Here is a 14,014-nt window from a genome sequence, read left to right on the forward strand (position 1 = left end):
CTCATCAGCCCTGAGTGACTGAGTTGCCAGCCCACCAGCCCTGAGCTGCCAACCCACCAGGCCTGAGTGACTTGAGCTGCCAGCCCAAGTATCAATTTGACCCACAATGTCCATACTAGCCCTCTGGAAACCAGTCCCTTCAGCCCTCAACACCCATACTAGCGCTCCAGAAAGCCCCCCCCCCCCCCTCCACTAGCCACCAATATTGGAATTGGTGGAGAGGTGGAATATTGCGTTGGGGGACCAGCCCTCCCGTGTGAACATGGGATCCAACGGGTCCCACTTAGTCTGGTAATCCATTGATGCTGCCTCACCCACTGAGTTTCTCCAGCATTTTTTGTCCACCTTATCTATTCATTAATTCCCATTTCTTTGGTCAAATTATTTGGGACTTCTTACATTTGTGAGTGAAACTCAATTCTTCTATCAAAATTTACATTTTGTATAAGATTATTTTCTGGGAAACCCACGTGGTCACGGGGAGAATGCGCAAACTCCACACAGAAAGTACTCGAAAATAAATACGATTTTATAATGAGTGGCGACCAGCCAATTTTATGCCTAGCAGTTACATTTGAAATTTATCTCCATCTTATCAGCACCACATATTTTTGCAAAAATACTTCCTTGTCTTAAATATTTGTCTTATTATTGCAGGCAGAATGGTATTTTAAAATCTGTTTAAAATGTTCAACACATGGACAGATTAAACCTGTTCTGTTTGGATGCAGTGGGGATTTTACAGTTCACTATATTTCACCATTGTTGGAATAAAACTTTAATGGCGTGCGTTTTTGGTGGATTCATGTGTCGGAATTGAAAAGTTTACAAAACATGTAGATGCAAAGTATTCCAAAGAGTAACAATTAAAAAATAAATACCAGAGTAGTATTGACACGCAAGGGCTGAAATGTAATGGTATGCAGTTTTCTGAAAGGGACCTGCCACTAGTACTCAGTCTCATTGGCCCATCCTTAACTCCTTCAGATGTCAATCGTGTCCTTGATCAAATGGGCATGGTCCCAGGGCCCTAGGTGGCTTTATTGGGTCACATAATGGGCCAGAACATAACTTGCTCTTGAACTGGCTTAGAAACCACAACCACAAATGTGTATTTGTCAAAGCTTTGTAGATTTGCCTTGAGTTTCAGCAGCTAGAAGCATTCAAAAGCTATTGACAAATAATTAAAATATTTAAAGTTTTATTTTAATTTATAATTTTAAAATATCACCGAAAGCACTTAAAGTATTTTTTTTTAAATATCACTGCGTACACAAATAATATATTGTAGACCTTATTCTTACTTTTCTTCATCATACCAAACCTTTACTGAAAGGAATGGATTTGTGGATACCGCACAAGATCTAACCTGAAGCAAGATCACGTGCAAACACCTCTGATTAAGTATTGGGGAATCTCAGCAGAATCTGTTTGGATTGCATACACTGAAGTTCTGAAGTTGCTGTATTGATGGGGTGGTTTCCAACACTTCACTGGAGGAGAGCTGGTGTTTTCCAGCAAGGTTCCAATGCTCCAATGTGTTAGGCGTGCGTTGGAAGAGCAAATGCTCTTTTACAGCTTGGGAAACCTGGAATTTCAGCCCACATCCATCAGTAACATTTTAGGTAAGTCACAACTTTAACACATCTGTAGTCAATGGAATGAATGGCAGAATACAAAGCACAGACCATACTATTTGGTGCATTTAGCATCATTAATCAGGGCTTCATTTCCAGACACTTTTTCCTCTTTCTTTCCTGTGTGATTAGACTGATCGTGTTATTGATTATGGGCGTGATTCAATTTCAGCTTCTGATAATTTGTTATTTATGCATATCCCGACTGAGATGTGTTTAATATGCCTGACAACTTATGTTTTGCACGATGGATAAAATTCCTTTTCAATGTGGGTATCTCTCTTTGGTTGTTGAAGTGTTAACTATTTCCTTATGCTGCTTGACTGCTGTGATTTGAATTGACAATCTTTATTTGTATAATTTAGTGTATTGATATGGTAGACTATGTCACGTCTAACGTGTTCTAACTCCATAAATATATATATATACATACCAAAACATTATTCCCTTATCATGTATCTATACACTGTAAATGGCTCAATTGTAATCATGTATTGTCTTTTCACTAACTGGATAGCAGGCAACAAAAACTTTTCACTGTACCTTGGTACATGTGACAATAAACAAAATATAAATATATATATCTTCTCTGCACATTCCTGATTCCTGAATGCATTTGGTTAATAAAATCTACCAATGTAATATTTAAAACTAACAGTTCTTCTTTCACATTTTTAGAGGAAGAATTCTAAATTCATACCGCAATTGCATACAGCAGTATTTCCCACTTCATTTCTAAAAGAGTTGGCTTTAAATTTCCCCGCTATAGGTGGAATTTAAATTTCAACATCAATTGAAATAGGCTTTGATTTGATTTCATTGTACCCATAGCTTGAAATGTCTCTTGGGTGAAGTGGATTAGCTATCAGTTCAGTTCAATTTAGTTTATTGTCACGTGTACTGAGGTACAGTGAAAAGCTTTTGTTGCGTGCTATCCAGTCAGAGGAAAGACAATACATAATTACAATCGAGCCATTTAGTGTACTGATACATGATAAGGGAATAACGTTTAGTGCAAGGTGACAGCCATTAAAGTCCGATCAAGGATACAAGATACAAGATACATTTATTCGTCACATGTGCCAGATGACACAGTGAAATGTAATTCCCATACAGCCATACAATAAAAATAAAGAACACAACACACTATAGAATTTGACATAAAACATCCCCACACAGCAGAATCAGAGTTTCCCACTGTGTGGGAAGGCACCAAAGTCAGTCTCTTCCTCCATTGTTCCCCGTGGTCAGGGCCTCCCCGTGCCCTCCGCAGTTCCAGCTACGGGCGGCCCGATGTCCAGGACCGCTCGCCGGGGTGATACAAGTCCGACGTCGGGGCTGCGGGACGTCCTCAGCGGCGTGGACACTAGAGTCGGCCCCCTCCTACCGGAGTCGGCGGCTTCCAAAGTCCGCAGGCCACGCCGGGTGGAGACTGCTGCTGTAGACCCTCTGCAAGGCGCCCCGGGCCTCCGCGATGACGGTCAGCGCCGCCCGCGTTGGAAGCTCTCAGCACCAGAGCTCCACGATGTTGGAGCAGCGGCCCAATGCTCCGGAGCTCCAAACGGCGACCCAGGTAGGCATCGGCCGCTCCGCGGTGACTCCAGCGCTGCGCCGCCGCTGTAGCAGCCCTGGTCCGGTACTCGGTCCCCAGCAGGAAAGGCCGCTCCGATCCAGCTGGTAGGCTGCGAGGTGGGGGGGGCGAGGACGCGACTCGGAGAAATAGTCGCGTCCCCGCCAGGAAGAGACTGGGAGATGGTTTCCCCCTTACCCTGCCCCCCTCCCCCACATAGAAAAGTAAAAGTTTCCCCATAAAACAGACTTTGGACTAACTGAAAATTAAAAAAAAGATAGTCCGAGGGTCAACATTGAGGTAGATAGTAGTTCAGGACTGCTCTCTAGTTGTGGTAGGATGATTCAGTTGCCTGATAACAGCTGGGAAGAAACTGTTCCTGAATCTGGAGGTGTGCATTTTCAAATTATTCTAGGTGACGATGACCAGACTTAGCACAGACTGAGAATTGTACATTGAAATTGTGAAGGACATCTGACCATGTGAATCTGGAGTGAAGGTGGACTACCCGGCCCTTGAGCCTGCTGTGTCTTTCAATAAGATCACCACTGACTTGTTTAGCTCAGTGAAGTCCTGTGTTCACAATAGGAATGCTGGAAAAAAAACATTTATTATTTGGTCTGTGGTTTTCAAAGCAAAAACACATTGAAATCTCTTGCTATGTACTAATTAAATATTAATTCACAATTTCTTGGTGGTGAAAACTAAAAAAAAAATATTCAGTCAGTTCAAACAGCCTGCTGCTAACCATTGTCTATTGTTTCATTTCATTAATAAAAACTGGACTGAATGCTATCTCAACTACCACATAAGCTGCTATTACCTGACTTTGACCATAGACCCATACACAGATTTTACTCGTAAAATTCTTGTTTGTGTACCATTTACAAGTTAATATTTTTAAATGTGTTTAATTTCTTCTGATCATTTCATATTTTGTTCCTGTGTACTTGTCCATACAAGGAAGTCTCATAGGCTTGCACCATTTCTTAAGTGTTATTTGGTTTTATTCTTTCTCACTCCTTCCCTTTGCTTTTCTCAGTGTTTGCTTGATAATGTCTCAAATGAAAATGTAATTCACATTATGAATATCTAGCACCAAGTGGGCTGAATGTCTAGGGTATTCAATATAGTGGTGCTATCAATAGGAAATGCAACATTTCTTTAAATAGTAAGTTTGATCACTTTTTCAACCACAAATAATTAGCAATTTCACAAGAACTTTTAGCTGTTTCAGATGTTTCTGTAGCTCATCAACAACTTAATCTATTCAGAGCAGGACGCTTTTTGTACATTTTGCTGAGTTGGTAATGTCAAGCTACTAAGAAATATATTCAATCAATATATGTTTAATTCAACTTGTAGTGATAAATAGAAACTGGAAACAAAGGCAAGACTTTTCTCAAACAAAATGGATGTGGAACATGTGTCACTGCCAGATATCAGGCCACTGATAATCAATTGTAGATGAGCATTTCTCAATGACCAAAATCTACTACAATGGTATGCAGTTCTGGTGCAAGACCTAAAATCAACTGCTGGAGAAACTCTGCAAGTCAGGCAGCATCTGGGGATGGAAATGGACAGACGATGTTTTGGGTGAGATCCTCCTTTGGATTTCTTCAGAAATGTTCTGACCCTTCGTCTTCTGTCACTTCTCCATTCTCCTCCACAGATGGTGCCTGACCCGCTGAGTTCCTCCAGCAGTTTGCTCTCTTCAAGTGGTTCCTTCAACAGTGAGTGTTTTGTTCCAGATGTTGGCTCTGCGGTCTCTTGTGCCTCTTTTTCCAAGAGTTTTAGTAAAACATCTGGATTAGGACATGGAGCACTTAGGAATTCGCACATCTGGTGGAAATAAGGTTCAAGTTATCTGAAGCATCTATTTAACACTAGAATAATTGCAACTGCATTTTTTTGTGAGTGCCTCATGCAGAGAGACAAGGATGCCAACTGAAGAGAGCATCTACAGATTGTGCTCCCATGATTTCAACAGAGCCATTTTGGGAGTCGTACAGGATACAGTATGAACACAGTCTCATGTGTTTACATCGTGCACAGCTAGTTCAACATTTATAATGGTAACTGGGTGTAAAGTTGTCACTCTATATTACAAACAAATTCTGTAGCATGCCACCTACAGTGTAGAGGGCATAATTATAGGGTGACAAATTCACTTGGTGGTTGCCATAGGAATTAGCAAAGAGAATTTTTTAAAAAAGGACAGAAATATCTGCATGACCTGACTCATTGACCTTGTTTATGAAGCAACAACAGATGCTGATTTAAACTGTAGACACAAAAAGCTGGAGTAACTCAGCGGGACAGGCAGCATCTCTGGAGAGAAGGAATGGGTGACGTTTCGGGTCGAGACCCTTCTTCAGATTGGTTAGGGTTAAGGGAAACGAGAGATATAGACGATGATGTAGATAGATAAATACAATGAATGGAAGATATTTCAGAAAGATATGAAAGCATGTCTTTCAACCATTAGAAACATAGAAATTAGGTGCAGGAGTAGGCCATTCGGCCCTTCGAGCCTGCACCGCCATTCAATATGATCATGGCTGATCATCCAACTCAGTATCCCGTACCTGCCTTCTCTCCATACCCTCTGATCCCCTTAGCCACAAGGGCCACATCTAACTCCCTCTTAAATATAGCCAATGAACTGGCCTCGACTACCCTCTGTGGCAGAGAGTTCCAGAGATTCACCACTCTCTGTGTGAAAAAAGTTCTTCTCATCTCGGTTTTAAAGGATTTCCCCCTTATCCTTAAGCTGTGACCCCTTGTCCTGGACTTCCCCAACATCGGGAGCAATCTTCCTGCATCTAGCCTGTCCAACCCCTTAAGAATTTTGTAAGTTTCTATAAGATCCCCTCTCAATCTCCTAAATTCTAGAGAGTATAAACCAAGTCTATCCAGTCTTTCTTCATAGACAGTCCTGACATCCCAGGAATCAGTCTGGTGAACCTTCTCTGCACTCCCTCTATGGCAATAATGTCCTTCCTCAGATTTGGAGACCAAAACTGTACGCAATACTCCAGGTGTGGTCTCACCAAGACCCTGTACAACTGCAGTAGAACCTCCCTGCTCCTATACTCAAATCCTTTTGCTATGAAAGCTAACATACCATTCGCTTTCTTCACTGCCTGCTGCACCTGCATGCCCACTTTCAATGACTGGTGTACCATGACACCCAGGTCTCGCTGCATCTCCCCTTTTCCTAGTCGGCCACCATTTAGATAATAGTCTGCTTTCCTGTTTTTGCCACCAAAATGGATAACCTCACATTTATCCACATTATACTGCATCTGCCAAACATTTGCCCACTCACCCAGCCTATCCAAGTCACCTTGCAGTCTCCTAGCATCCTCCTCACAGCTAACACTGCCCCCCAGCTTAGTGTCATCCGCAAACTTGGAGATATTGCCTTCAATTCCCTCATCCAGATCATTGTTCTTTATCTCTCTACATCATCGTCTATATCTCTTGTTTCCTTTATCCCTAAACAATCTGAAAAATGGTCTCGACCCGAAATGTCACCCATTCCTTCTCTCCAGAGATGCTGCCTGTCCCGCTGAGTTACTCCAGCTTTTTGTGTCCATCTTCATTTTCCTTGTTTCTCTAATTTTGCCTCACCTCAAGATTTGGTTTTAACTCTGAGACTCCATGGGAAATTGATGTTTATTTGTTCATAATCCATAATCTGATATAGACAAATGACATATTGCTTATACCCGTAGGGGCAATAACTCAAAATTATTTTCATGATAGTAAGTGATTTCAAATTGATAAATTTGACCCTTAAGTGAAATGTATTGTTTATATCTTGTGCTGATGTAGAGAATCAATTGACCTTTCAAATCGACAGACCCCTGCACATAAACTAATGTTATGAGTTTCATAACGATTTAGTTTTGATATTTGGGTTGCAAATTGTCTATTCTGGCCAACTTTTGTCCACAGCCTGTTTACATGTGAAACCGTTCTACACATGTCCATGTTGAGAATCTCCTTTGCCTGGTTAGTGTTCTATACATTCTAACTCAGTGATTCCATGCAGTTTTTGCCCTTCTCCATATTGCAAAGTGCTCTGCGAGGCACTGAAGATATGATAAGATTCTCAATTAATGCAAGTGGGTGGCGTAGTGGTAGAATTGCTGCCTTACAGGGCTTACAGCAGCAGAGACCCGGGTTCAATCCTGACTACACGTGCTGTCTGTACGGAGTTTGTACGTTCTTCCCATGAGCGTGTGCGTTTTCTCCGAGATCTTCGGTTTCCTCCCACACTCCAAAAACGTACAAGTTTGTAGGTTAATTGGCTTGGTGTAATTGTAAATTGTCCTTAGTATGTGTCGGGTAGTGTTAATGTGTGGGGATCGCTGGTCGGTGCAGACTCGGTGGGCTGAAGGGCCTGTTTCCGCGCTGTATCTCTAAACCATTGATCTTTTAAATAACACAGCAGAAATGTACACACTAAACTTCCCATTATAGATTAAATTATATGACACTAGGAAAGGATCTAAATTTGAAGATCATGCAACATATCCTGTCCATCAAAATGGCCATTTACTTCCATCCTAACTACAGGTAGACACAAAAAGCTGGAGCAACTCAGCGGAACAGGCAGCATCTCTGGAGAGAAGGAATTTGTGACGTTTCGGATCCTGACTACATCTCTATCTTACGTTTACGCTTGCTGAAACTCTTATCCAAGTTCTTACCACATTGATTCCCCAGCTCTCTCTCAGTTACCTCATACGTTCCATCCCTCTGTTTTCTTTTATTGCTCCATCAAAGCGTCTACCTGTCCTCAAAGTACTGAGTAAAATCTACTTCAGGAAAACCTATCTACTGCCAAGCCCATTTCTGTAAATTCCTTCAGCTTTCTTCAGTGAAATTCCTTCAGTGTCCTCGGTCCACTATTCATGCCTAATATTATGTTTTCCTTTTACTCTGTCGCTGGTGGCAGAGACTTCAATCAATTTAAATCCGTTTTAACTCCATCATTAAAATTTCTGTTCTAATCATAACATTGGCACTACTCAGTTCAATACTGACTCTTCAAAGTATTATGTAAATGGTGTTTAAAAGTTGAATGATAAAACTCCTTAAAGGTCCATTTTCCCAGAAGTAAATTTACATTATCTAAAAATTTGACAGTATTATGTATTGTTTTCATTTGAGGTTAATATTGCACAAAAATATAACAATTCATGTCAGATTATAAAGAAATGATCAAATAATACACTAGGATTACCTTGAACAATGGGAAATGGAGGATGCTATGATCTTTAGTGGATTCATCGTGGTATCTATTTTGATTATGCAAACTTCACTTTAAACTAGATTTTTGATGTGTGCATTGGAACCGTCAGATCAGCTGTCTGACATCTACCTATTCTTGTGCTTCCACTGGTCATTTAAAACAAATGGTTGTGAAGTGAACAAAAATAGTGACCTGAATACTTATTCTATTTTCAATCCCGTGCTTTACTTTTGTTGTCCCCTTTTTGTACCTGAGTATCTCCTAATGAATTTAAAGACTGGAGTATCTAAAGGCTGGAGTTTATTAATAATGTCAATTCCTCCTCATCCCACAGACACTACGGGTCCAGTGTAACGTATACTATAAACTATCGTTTCAGTTCTTTTTGCTGATAATACTCCACATTGGTTATAGACTTAATTTTCACTGGGTTTTAACATTCATTTTCAATTGCCTATTACGGAGAGATGCAGAGTGTTTCTGCAGTCTGTTGCTTTTTAATCCAGCCATTCCAATTATTTTACTTCTGAGTTTCCTGATGAATTAGGCTAAGCAGGCAAGATGGGAAAGCGTAACATGATTTCAACCTCACTATTTAAAGGGATGCTGGTTTCGGCCCAAAACGTTGCCTATTTTCTTCGCTCCATAGATGCTGCTGCATCCGCTGAGTTTCTCCAGCATTTTTGTGTACCTGCAAACATAACATTGATAGCACATTGCACTAAGCTTTCCACTGCGCATGTCCTGTCAAGCAGGGAGATTTACATTGCTATAACGTGATCTGTTCAGAGCTGTGGTTAAGAATTAATGAATAGATTCACATAAAAATCTGCTGTGTCCTACAATTGTGGAATACAAACCTAATTCTGCATAGCAATTGTGTTTACCAAGCTCAATTTAAATACAAGTCTTGTGGAATACAAGACATCAGGTCATTTCTGAGTCAGCCATGATGGCGAGATCTTCTTGCGTCACCTCTACCTCTGGCAATAACCTTCAAGTCATCGGTTCCCATTTCCTCATCTTTACCATGGATGTCCAGTCCCATTCCACCTCCATCCCCCACCAGTAGAGCCTCAGGGCCCTCCAGTTCTTCTTTAAATAGAGACCAAAGCAGTTCCCCTCAACTCACACTCTCCTCCCCTGTCAGAACCTGTCCTCACCCCCAGCAACTTCTCTTTTGACTCTCACTTTTTCAAGTCAAAGGTGTAGCCATGGGCACTCGCAATGGACCCAGTTACTCTTGCCTACATGTTGGTTACATTGAACAGATGTCCCAAACACATACTGGCACCAGCCCCCTACTCTTTCTCCACGAGATTGATGACTGTATTGGAGCTGCCTCCTGCACTCATGCAGAACTCGTTCATTTCATCAATTTTACTACTAACTTCCACCCTCATTCTCTCTGTCCCCATCGCAGGGACTGACTATTGACTGACATCTACTGCAAACTCATTGACTCCCACAGTTAACTTGACTACATCTCCTCCCACCCTGCCTCTTGCAAGGTTGTCATCCCTTACTCTCAATTGCTCCATCCCTGCTGTATCTGCTCCAGTATAACAACCTTCAATTCCTCGATTCACATTTACACATCTTTACCGTGGATGTCCCATCCCTTCACACCTCCATCCCCCACTAGCAAAGCCTACGGTCCACCCCAGTTCCTCCTTGTCCAGAGACTCAATCAGTTCCCCTCAACTAACATTCTCCTTGCCTGTTGAAACTTGTCCTCACCCTCAACAATTTCTCTTCAGACTCTCACTTTTCTTTCAAGCCAAAGGTGTAGCCATGGGCATTTGCAATTTCCACTGTGACTTTTAAAATGGCCTCTTTATATGGTCGTCCCCGCTTCCCCCCCCATCCAGCTGTTGTATACATCCCTCACCCATGTCTCCTCTGCATCCTGCAGTTCTGCTCTTGCTCCTCCGCCACCAGACGGAACAAGGATAGACTTCCCCTGGTCCTCGCATTTCACCCCACCAGCCTCCGCATCCAACAATTCATTCTCAGACATTTCCATCACCTCTAACATGATCCCACCATCAACCCTCCCTCTGAAATTCCTTGGTTCACTGGTCCCTTTCCACCCTATTTGCCCCCTCCCCAGGTACTTTCCCCTGCAACCACTGGAGAGGTAACACCTGTCCTTATACCTCCTCCCTCACCTCTATCCAGGTACCCCAGCAGCCCTTCCCGGTGAGACAGGGGTTCACGTGAATCTCTTCAAACCTCGTCTAGTGCATCCGGTGCTGCAAGTGTGGCCTCCTTTATTTCAGCTAGATCAGGTGTAGACTAGGTGACCATATCACCAAACTCTTGTGCTCTGTCTGTCATAGCCAGCTGGATCTCCTGATGGCTAACAACTTTAACTCTCCTTCCCATTCTCATACCAACCTTTCTGCCTTGGTCTCCTCCATTACTAAAGTGAGACTACAACACAAACTGGAGGAACAGCACCTTATAAGTTGTTTGGGTAGCTTACAACCAAATATTGAAAGTTCCAATCTCCCCCCCCATGTGCACCTCCCCCATTTCCCCCACTATCTCCCATCGTCACAGTCACCCTGCTACTTTCCCAACTTTTGTACTTTCATCTCCCATCCCCAAATCCCGCATTTCCCTTTTATTCCTATTCTTTCTCCTCCCCCTTGTCTCCTTCGGCCTACATATTCCTCCTTCTTTATTCACATTTCACTCCTCCTCTTCGCTCCTTATCTGACATCCTTTGTCTCCTTTTCACCTCTAGCCTTTAACACTTTCTCCATCCATCTGCTAATCAAATGCTCCCTCTCATCTGTATTCGCCACCTGTCCCTTGCCTGGCTTTGTCCTGCCCCCATCGTTCTTTTCCAGCTCTCTCTCCCCCCCCCCCCCCACTTCCATCAATCTGTAAAAGGGTCTCGAAACATCACCTGTCCAATTTTTCCAATGATGCTGCCAAACCTGCTGAGCTCCTCCAGTACTCTTCTGCTCAAGATTCCAACATCTGCAGTTCCTTGTGTCTCCATAAGATCATTTATCCAAACCAAACTTGCAGCTAAATGCAAAGCAACATTCTTAACGATTGCTATTAAATAAATAAATAATCGGCTAGCATTTTTTTGATTAAAAATGTTGTGCCACTGAGCAGATGCTTTCAATAATTTTTAAGCTCTGCCTCAGTACAGCTGTTAAAAACTTATTTTTCTCAGGACAACATATGGTGTTCATGAAATAGAATATGACTGTTTCTCTGAAAAGTGATTCTTAAAAACATTGCATTATTACTTTAATCTGTTACTTTTCCAGTTCCCGCAGTGGAAAATGGAGCAGGATATATGCAGCCAACAGATATTTTGCATTAGATAGACGCAAAATGCTGGAGTAACTCAGCGGGTCAGGCAGCATCTCTAGAGAGAAGGATTGGCTGACATTTCGGGTCGAGACCCTTCTTCAGACCCTAGATATTTTGCATTGTTCCGGTTACCAACAGTCAAACCAGTGAATCATAAACGAGCAGAACCTTTTTAAAAAAAATCAAAATATGATAAATTAGTAAGATAATTATTAATGCCTTTTAATTCTTTTAATTCATCTACTTGGATCATAAACAAAAATTGTAATCAAGGGAAAATGCAATGTAATTACAATTTATATATTTATTTGACATACTTATAAGCAAACATTGAGAGGAGTCTGCTTCTTTTTTTGTTTAACAAGCAATACACAGCCTTTGTTGGAAAATGCTTTAAAAATATTTTCAGGTAGCATTTTGCTTATGCAAAATTTTACTGAAACCTTTGACCATGACAACATAGTTTGGTCAATACTGACAGAAGTTTTAACATTGTGAAGTGTGCCACTGATTTATCCCAGTGTCCAGTATATGATGTTCGAAACCAATACGTGAAAAACATTACTTGGTAATTTGTTAGCATTGCTAATTGTAAAATCTGGTTACATTTTATTTAAGTGCACTCACTTTGTTGAATCAACATTGTAGCAGTCATGGGTCATATAGCAGGGTCCCACTGGTAGCAGTGAGGTAAATGAGGAAGAAATGTTAAACAAGCCACCAGGATAATTCATTAAAAAAAAAAACTGCTGGAGGGACTCAGTGGGCAAATAGGTGGGAAACGGAAAGATGACATTTTAGGCTGGAATGGAAGTCTTCTTCAGACTGATGAAGCAAAGGGAAGATAGTTGGTTAAAAGCGGTGAGGGGATAGGGTGGGCAAGAACTACCAAATGATAGAAAGGGTTGATTGGCAGATGAATGAGGTGGGAGAGATAAAGGTAGATTTAGTAAACAAAGCTGGAGATGATACTGGTGATGGAGGTGATAACTTCTGCCACAGTATATTTTACATATACCTGAACAGCATTTTAGTTCAGCATCCCATGTAAAACAGACTAACTGTGCTTTGAGTGATGCATTGAGACTGTGAAGGCTTGAATGCAGGCTCTGGAGATCGAACAGCAGAAGATCTTGTGAGGCACAAGCTAACACTTTTTTCATTCATTCTTGGAAAGGTAATTCACACTTTCCAAATTCTCATAATGTATCCAGTGCTTTTTAGAGATAGTACCCCTAAAACATTAAAATCTAAATTTTCACATTTTTGATATTAGAAAAAAATTACTAAAGTTTAAAAATGAAAATAATTGTTGCCTTAAGCAGAGTATAAGATGGCAACCTGCCAAAGTCACCAATAGCAAAGAATGTTATGCGTACCAGCATATTTTAGTCTTGAGAAAAGCACTGCATTTATCGATGTAGACATATGTTGTGTGACCAATAATTTACTTGTCAACCTGGTATTTAACTGTCTACACTGACTTACAGCTAGGCTTGGGTGTGTGCATGTCGATGAATGTTGTTGAGCTTCAGTTATGGGCTCGGGGTGGGAGATTGCAACTTTCACGTGGTCCGCCCTGTTTCGACAAATGCAATCAACCCGGCGTGCACAATCAAATAAGATCAAATAGAACAAGTTGTCCGACAACTTTAGGCTGTGCTTTGTTTGGTATCTTACTTAATTTTCAACTGAATACTTTGCCTGATAGAAAAATGGCCAATTCAGAAGAAGATAGTGTGCGCATTAAGGGATCATTTTCAAAACCACCAAGCTCTAACCAAGAGTGTAGGCATGAATCTTACACTACCTCAGGCTGGATGCACAATTCACCTGTACTGCACACCTTGTCACAATACTACTGACAACACATCTTCTTAAGGTACCTGATAAGGTACAAGGGCAGTATCTCATTTTAATTCTCCACACATTATTATAAATCTTATCTTGTGACAAATGAGGATTTCCCCAGTGCATTGTTATATTCACACAGGTTACTTTCTTCCGAGACAGAAGGTTCTGAGTTCAAGACCATAATAATCCAAATTTTATTTTATTTTTTGAATGATCTTGCAATGGTGGGTAGATTGGCACAGACAAAGAAGCTTAATTTTACCTGTCCTTTAACTACAGAGACATGCTCTCTGATTTCGCCCATTGCCCACTCCCACCCTCTGCTACCTAGATGAACTTGTTTGG

This window comes from Amblyraja radiata, chromosome 7 (assembly GCF_010909765.2).
Source record: "Amblyraja radiata isolate CabotCenter1 chromosome 7, sAmbRad1.1.pri, whole genome shotgun sequence".
Classification (NCBI taxonomy): Eukaryota; Metazoa; Chordata; class Chondrichthyes; order Rajiformes; family Rajidae; genus Amblyraja; species Amblyraja radiata.